Source organism: Glandiceps talaboti, chromosome 5 (genome assembly GCF_964340395.1).
Source record: "Glandiceps talaboti chromosome 5, keGlaTala1.1, whole genome shotgun sequence".
NCBI classification, from domain to species: Eukaryota; Metazoa; Hemichordata; class Enteropneusta; family Spengelidae; genus Glandiceps; species Glandiceps talaboti.
In genome coordinates this window covers 11,198,842-11,207,343 of record NC_135553.1, presented here as the reverse complement: position 1 = coordinate 11,207,343, position 8,502 = coordinate 11,198,842, and the positions used below count along the sequence as shown (strand labels likewise).

General features: G+C 36.6%; 1 protein-coding gene across 1 annotated transcript in view; it reads right to left on the bottom strand.

Moving 5' to 3' along the window:
• Nucleotides 1-7,692: 7,692 nt before the first annotated feature.
• Nucleotides 7,693-8,502, bottom strand: part of LOC144435160 (ADP-ribosylation factor-like protein 6-interacting protein 1) — a 54,282-nt gene continuing 53,472 nt past the window's right edge. Inside the window, exon 6 of the transcript XR_013480883.1 lies at nucleotides 7,693-7,703. The gene's annotated coding sequence lies outside the window, so the exon portion shown is untranslated. The remainder of the gene's footprint in view (nucleotides 7,704-8,502) is intronic.

Sequence of the window (8,502 nt, the reverse complement as noted above, 5' to 3'; positions counted from 1 at the left end):
GTTAGAATCAGAATTGATATTTCAACACACATTTTACTTCGATATTCAAATGATACTGAAAGTCACTAAGAACTCCAGAAATCATACTCGATAAATTGTGGCAAACTATATGGTTTATTACCTCGACGGATATTATTTGTATATCTACTCAAGGTTATTTCTGTACAGTAATGTAAACATGTAAAAAAAAAACACGAAGTTCCAACAGGAAGCTAATGAAACCAAGAAACACTATGAACAAATATATAGCAAAGTTTGATACTAAGCCGGTCAACATAGTGGCTGAGATATATTTGCCCATAAACAGCGCCCTCACACGTTCGGAAGCGCATATCGTATTATGTGTATGAAAGATGTCTGGTAAGTGCAACCTTCATAAATTCACCCATTGAATTATAGGCATACAATACATATGATATACACGTAAGTGTAATTATAACGCTAGTTTTTATATAGCGGTTTTCCACACTAAGTAACACATTGATTTCAAGGACAAGTGCCAACTAGAGACGCAATTTTTCGATCTTAAATACTTACATACATAAAACCCATCACATTATGATATTCATGGTTATGTTTGCTCTGAAGGGCCTAGGGGCATAAGATATCAACATAGCATCGAAATGTGCTTTTTCTATGTCAGAGGCACATTTTGATTTACAGGGGAACATCAAGAACAGAATGGGCAACAAAATGTTAAAGAGTGGACTGGAATATAGAGAAGAATATTAAGACTTGGTGAGAACAAGCAACACAGAACAGATAGAAATGGAGAATCGTGACAGGTGGCCTTCCCGAGGAAGATGGCACCGTGTAATCTGTAGTGTATGCCGTGACGGGGCGCCCTCACACATCGGTCAATCCCTACATACGCGTTACGGTCATAGAGAGAACGGCTACACGTATAGTAACTAGACTTACCCTTCCCTAATTCTATTTTCTAAAATGAGACCCTCTAGATCTCCCGAGAACCACTGGCGACCTTGTAAAATATGACTCCCACCTCCTCATTCCCCAGCCTACCCATTGTAATTATTGAAGATTCACTAATTGAAGGTTCGCTCAAAACTATTTAAGGTATGGATTCACTTTTCATTTAGGAGATAACTACATTTCAATATTATAACGGAGGGAAATAATTTTCAATTTAGGGAATGGATGCACTTTTCAATTGCAATGTACGGTAGAGAAATACTTTTAAATCGATGGGTAGGATCAATCTGATTAAAATCCGATGTCGATGTCGGCTAATCATTCATTATTGTTATTTTACCTCGGTATTTTTGCTTGGATTGACCTTCGTGATACATGTTTACGTTTTCGTCTTGATGGCCACCTCTACATCTCATGACCACCTCTGACATCTACATCGGATTTTAATCAGATTGGGGTTGGATGTAATTTTTATTTAGGGGAGAGAAATACTTTGGGGAGAAATACGTTTCAATTGATGAGATTGGTGTACTTTTCATTTAGGGGAGAGAAATACGTTTCAACTGATGGGATGGATGTACTTTCATTAAGGGGAAAGAAATACTTCTCAATTTAGGGGATGGGTGTACTTTACATTAGGGGAGAGAAATACTTTGGGGTGAAATACTTTTCAATTTATGGGATATTTGTACTTTTCAATTTAGGGGATAATGTACTTTAATTTTCATTTAGGGGACAGAAATACTTTTCAATTTAAGGGATGGATGTACTTTTCATGTACGATTCAATGACGTAATTTATTATACGTAGACACTAAAATGACGAGTAAACGTACTATTATCCTATCAAGTGTACTAACAACGTCAGAATGTGACATCGAAGATATACATCGATTATAATAATAGACATAGTTTAATTAAGGTTTTATGTAAGTTTTCATTTGAGTCAAATGGCTTTTAAAGAATGGCAATGTGTATTTAACGAAGAAATAAGTTATAATAGCAAACCATAAATATGTATGTCTAGCTATCCTATTGTACGTGGTACGAATTCCTTAAAACCCATGACCAAAGATCAGTTCCCATGACTCGATCGACACTGTCAACTTGCAAAATAAAAATGTAAATTGCAACTTCGATTGACATGTGCAAAATGTGAAAATCTTGCCCGCGTATGAAGTGCAACATATTTATTTTTCGGGGGAGGGGGGAAATTACCACAAAATCGACCCAATTAATTGTCTTTTCTGTAAGGTAAACAACATGTATACCCATCGCATCATCACCAGTGTATTGCATTTGGTTACACTTAGCATGGGGATTTTGTATCTCTAGAATCTGAATTAGCCCGGCGAATGTAGAAGCGCGCCCTCTGAGACGAATATCCATCGAATGTAGGTCCCAGTGTGCTCGTTTATTATAATTGGTGATCGTATATAAATCCTCTCGAGAGACTGTCTAAAATTGTGTCATTAAGATCCCATGATAAAAAGCAGCCTGGAAATTTAGACATTCACCTGGAAGAGTGATAAATAGTTTGACAATTTAACATGTAATAATTATATTTTAGATGCTGGATTGGAAGTCTTAAACGTTGACATATTATGTTTGGGATACCGGGGAACATCAAGACAAATTAAGCGTTGCAAGTACCGTTGTTGTATTATAATGCGGAGACTTCCGAACAGTTCTCCCTGTCTGTCTGTCTGTCTGTCTGTCTGTCTGTCTGTCTGTCTGTCTGTCTGTCTGTCTGTCTGTCTGTCTGTCTGTCTGTCTGTCTGTATATCTGTCTGTCTGTCTGTCTGTCTGTCTGTCTGTCTGTCTGTCTGTCTGTCTGTCTGTCTGTCTGTCTGTCTGTCTATGTATCTGCCCGTCGCTATTTCTGTCTCTATGTTTCATTAACATGCGAAATGATGAGGTAAATTATAATGGAATTTAGTACACATATTTTGTGGTTATGTCTATGATCGATATTAGAGAGGTTTTCGGGCATATTAATAGCCTAATTGGCATTTTTTGTAGACAAAATCGACTTTCCAGGTAAGAATTTGTTTAAATGCATAAGGACATACGACGTACGTATAAGTGAAGCTACGCACGATATATTTTCTTGCGAAATCTCTGAGTGAAGATGTGCATGAATGATATAAGTAAAAAGAGTTGACTGATTGTCTGAATGTCGCCTTCTATATTGAGACAGTTTTCATTTTTCATCATGATGAAACAAAGCTGTGTACGTACACAACCAGAGGTAAAATGTCACGACTTTTAGTACAGTACGTAATGTCACATGACTTGAATGAATAGAACTGATTTCGGTAACAGATGGTCTCTCTCTCTTCATCAATATCTGACAATATTAATGTTTTTTGTCAACATATAAAATTGAAAGATATAAAGAGAAAGGGGCGTCATTCCTAACAATTCTTCATCCTTCACCTACATCCTGTTTATCACAATTCATTTAAATATACGGTAGAATTCTTTAGTTAACACTCGTGTTGATAACGGCATACTATCATTACGAGTGTGTAAAGTGTAACCTGTAACAGATATCATGAACTCATTAAAATTCACCTCGCGTACCAACTCAACTAAAATGCCGTCATTGTTATGTCATTCGAAGCTGATCCAGTGCCGGCTTTCAAAATTCACTTTTAATAGATTACTACGTTCGTCTGCATCAAAGTTTGGGCTAATCCGTCGACGTTATTACATTCAGTTGATTGCAAACTAGTATGGGCTATATTGGGAGTTCGATGCAGACCTGAATTTAAATGATTTATACTTAATTCTATTTAAAAATGTTAATCAACAGAAACAACAAAAAGGGTGTGTTTAAAAACAGGTACCAGTCTTATCAGTCAACTTGAAGGTATTCAATTTCTGCACATGAATAAAACAAAATACATGTAGTCATTTCAAAAATCAGGATATTGATATCGAAATTATGCTGGGTTCCCATTTAGTGAATGACTGTTACCAAACTATGTCTGTAATGAATTGATGGATATTTGTTTGTGTAATTAAGACAGACAGACATAAATACAGACATACAGACATACATACATACATACATACATACATACATACATACATACATACATACATACATACATACATACATACATACATACATACATACATACATACAGACAGACAGACAGACAGACAGACAGACAGACAGACAGACAGACAGACAGACAGACAGACAGACAGACAGACAGACAGACAGACAACAGCCGCATGGCAGAATGCGTGAGACACATACATACATACATACATACATACATACATACATACATACATACATACATGCACACACACACACACACACATACATACATACATACATACATACATACATACATACATACATACATACATACATACATACATACATACATACATACATACATACATACATACATACATACATACATACATACATACATACATACATCCATGCATGCAGCCTTCAGTCTAACTCTTGTCGCTTTAATGAATCCAGTCTTATATTTCAAACAGTTGCTCAAGGTATATTTGTGTATGTATAAAGTATTCATAGGAAAATTCATACGAAATTCCTCAGGCTTTTGACATCTCTTACCTTTTTATTTTGTCAACTGTATTATAATAGCATTTTATGCAAACACTGGCGAAAATACTCCTGTGGGAGACGACATGAAATACACGCAATTATACTTACTTGTTATTTTAATCACTATACGTATGTCGTTGCTGCTATCATCTTCAACCAATCAGAGTGAATCTTCGAATTGTTTCGAGTTATTGCACCAATTAGCCTACAATGGAATTCTGGCTGTTCAGTTGAGTAGCAAATAATCGTCGTCTGTATGTCTCCACAAAAATCTTTGTATTACTACTAACATGTTATCATATAGCTTAACTGAAATCTAACAACGTCCATTTTCATCACCTGACCTAACAAAAATCTTACCCAACATTCAGTTTGCTACATTTTCTTTGTGAGAGCTACCGTTATCTTAGCAGACCGTTTACTTTGTAACAATGTATACATAAACATTTGAGAGATCGGGTATGCCTAGATGACTGTATGATACGTCGTGTTGTTCAGCCCTACCAGGCGTCTAAACCGGAACAACACTAAACTGCCCAATCTCGTACACAGTGCAACCATATTTGGTTGCAGCCAATCAAATACAATTGCTGTAAAAAGGTGTCAAAATGACCAAACCGCCAGCCTATGAAAGCTGATCTATTCACCTAATGCTACGTCAATAAACAGATAAGTTCCCGGCCAAAGTCTGGTATTTTATCAAGTATGGTAGTGGATTAAAATATAACAAACGTATTTCAATTTTTGTCATACCAGACAAGGCGTAGTAAAAGTAGTGTGTTTTTTTGTCGACGATTTGTCTCTACTCGACTGGTCTCCATTGTAGTTGCAAGATTCCCATGAAGAGATAATACAGAAAAGTTTAGAGCTGAGAAACTACTACAGAGTGACACAGAAACAGAAAAATAATGTAACAACTATACTGCTGAATCATATTATGTGATAGATTCTAAACTATTTAAATATATTTGTCGTTATTATAATTTACCATAATGTTTTCAAAAAAATATAAACAGTTGTTATGCTCCAAGCCACAATGCATAATGTATATTAGACACAACAACTTTGTGCACAATATTTTCGTTTGGAAAACACTGTCTCTGTCCGGATAATGTTTGGCGGGAATAAACTCGTTATTTTGGCGGGAATATACTATGACCCATAGTACATGGTATTTAATGATCATCTATGGGCATAAAGGCCAAGATGAACATCTTGAGTATACAAACAAAAAGTATATACATTGCACACTGTAATTGCTTTTTAATATTGGATTTGCCTTTTGGCGACGCAATAACGAAGACGGGAAATCGATTCTGAATGAAAATTTTGCCTTGTTGTCTCGGTCGTCTGTCGCCATTATAAAATTGAAGATTGATATTAAGTTGCATTCACATGTAGATCCATCTTTGTAGTACTTGACCTCCTTAGTCATGTCGATCGCAGGGAGTATGTATAACTGCTAGGGACGTTCTTTAATGTCAACTTGTGTGACATTACTGAGATAAAGTTCAAACACAGATGGTAGTTTTTGATAAAGTGCACTCTCTGTAATTAGATTAATGAAAACCCCCCTTGTTATTCTGCATGCTTCCTTTACTGTAGAATCTCGAGTGCAAACTTAATCAATCACTTGACGTAGCATGAACTTTGACCTGCTTCACTGTAATTACTTAAAGCTTCCTTTGCACTTGTCATTGAAAAGATGATGATGATGATGATGATGATGATGATTGCTTCATTCTTCATCTAGCAAGTTGACGTTCATCGATTTAGACCAACAGTGCTCTCATTCATGTCTAGATGATATGATATGCATTGTGTAATACACATAAGTCACTGAAAGTTTACAAAAACAAAACCTCACGAGATTAGAATTATCCTTTAGAGAATAAAATGAAATGTATATAAAGTTACTAGCTGATGCTAATATCCTTTAGACAGCTCCAACTACCGCGAGACTACAAATATCTGTTATTTGGTTGTGTGTCACAAAATATAATACTGCATTGCGACTGTGATGATGGTGAGGGGGGCGAGGTGGGGAGGGAGGAGGGGGAGAATGTGGAGGACGACGACGATGGCGATGATGATGATGATGATGATGATGATGATGATGATGATGATGATGATGGTGGTGGTGGTGGTGGTGGTGGTGGTGGTGGAGGTGGTGGTGGTTGGTGGTTAGGGTGATGTGGTTGACCACGGTGGTACTAACAATTGATGATAATGACACCCATGATAATGCCTCCGTGTTGTGGGTTATATGACTTTGATGCGAGTTGTTGTAATTGCTTGTTGATATCGAGACTGAACAACTCACCGTTCTTTGTACTTCTGTGATCACCCGCTGAAAACAAAGTCTAGAATGGCTTTAAATACGCGCAAATAAAATGAGGTATAAACAATGAGGTATAGATATTATACGATATGTTTATTTATTATCACACCATAAGTTTACCTCTCTGCCTAGTACAATATCAAACCTTCGCGCTGAATCTGTCGTGACTTCATGTTTTAAAACAACGGTGCATACAAGTTTATACAATATTGGTGTCTTACATGCCGCTCAAGTTTACCTCATTGAAACATTGTCCTTTGTGAATACAATAGGAACAAATTGACCTACAAACGAACTTTGTCTAGTACCTGGGAACAAAGTGTAGCTACATTTTATCATCTGACGCGCATTTATTTTTTTACCACCATTGGTACATTTGTAATTACATGAACCATCTTTTGATAGATAGTTTTCGCTCTTAAGAGATTAAAATGTAACTTGGCCATTGTATTTAAATTTTTGTGGCGCCAAACGATAAAATGTAGCAATGTTAGTAAGATTTTTGTCGAGCCAGATGATGCTATTGTAACCTTTACACCAGTTTTATTTTATATATCTCCTGTCTTATTGGCTAAATGCTGATTTATTTATTGCTTTACAAGCATGTTGCATGTGTCTGTCTCTTTAAGTCAAGGCCAACCCCAACCACTGTGCATGGTATATTCCACACACACACACACACACGCACGCACGCACGCACGCACACACACACACACACACACACACACACACACACACACACACAATACGTGTACAAGCATGATGTGATGTATGTCTTGTTATGTCGCTCAAAATTGTTTCAGGAATGTACAGTGTCTTCCATGATGTCCTTGTTTATGAAACCACCGTCTGCTGAGACACACATATCACAATATATCGGTTACGGATCATTTTACGTATCTCTGATTTTGTTAACAGAGTGAGTAGTCAGTCTAGTAATAAATCATTACAGCAGTCGTTCGTTTATGAAAGAGGATAAAACACCATGTGGTCTAATACACTTTCTAAATCAACCTTAGTTTCGTAGTAAGATTTGATTTTAAATATTCAACATACACAATAAACCTTTCAAAACTGTTGCTGCTACTTCGATCTCTCTTGACCAGCCATTTCAACAACAACAATAGTAAAATGTAGAAAGAACAGAATGTGCGTTATATACTGAAAAACGAATTTTGTTTCAATGTAGACAGTTTAATGATGCAGATATAAGACATGAAGTTGTTTCATAAATCACGCAAGACCCTTCTCGTGACTTGAATTCCAAACTGATAAAGCTATAGATCGCAGTACACATAACAATCTCTTCAGAACACGCTCAGATAACATGTATCTTTAGCCAAGACGTGGTCGTGTGCGCTATTACGAAAGAGCAAATTGTTTCGGGAACAGACGTAGAAAGCGTGCAGCCATTATAAAGATTGGATTGCTATTTCCAGACAAATGCTGACAAATTGCGATTTCACGCTTGCGTTGTTCCCTTTCCATCAGGTATAGCTGCCTGATGACGAGTTGATCACAGGTCTGCCGACATAGTACACCACTGGGCCGGAAGAGGATATTCTGAAATGTGCAAAGAGAATTTAGAATTATTATCTAAAGATAGTCATATTTTACGTGACACGTAC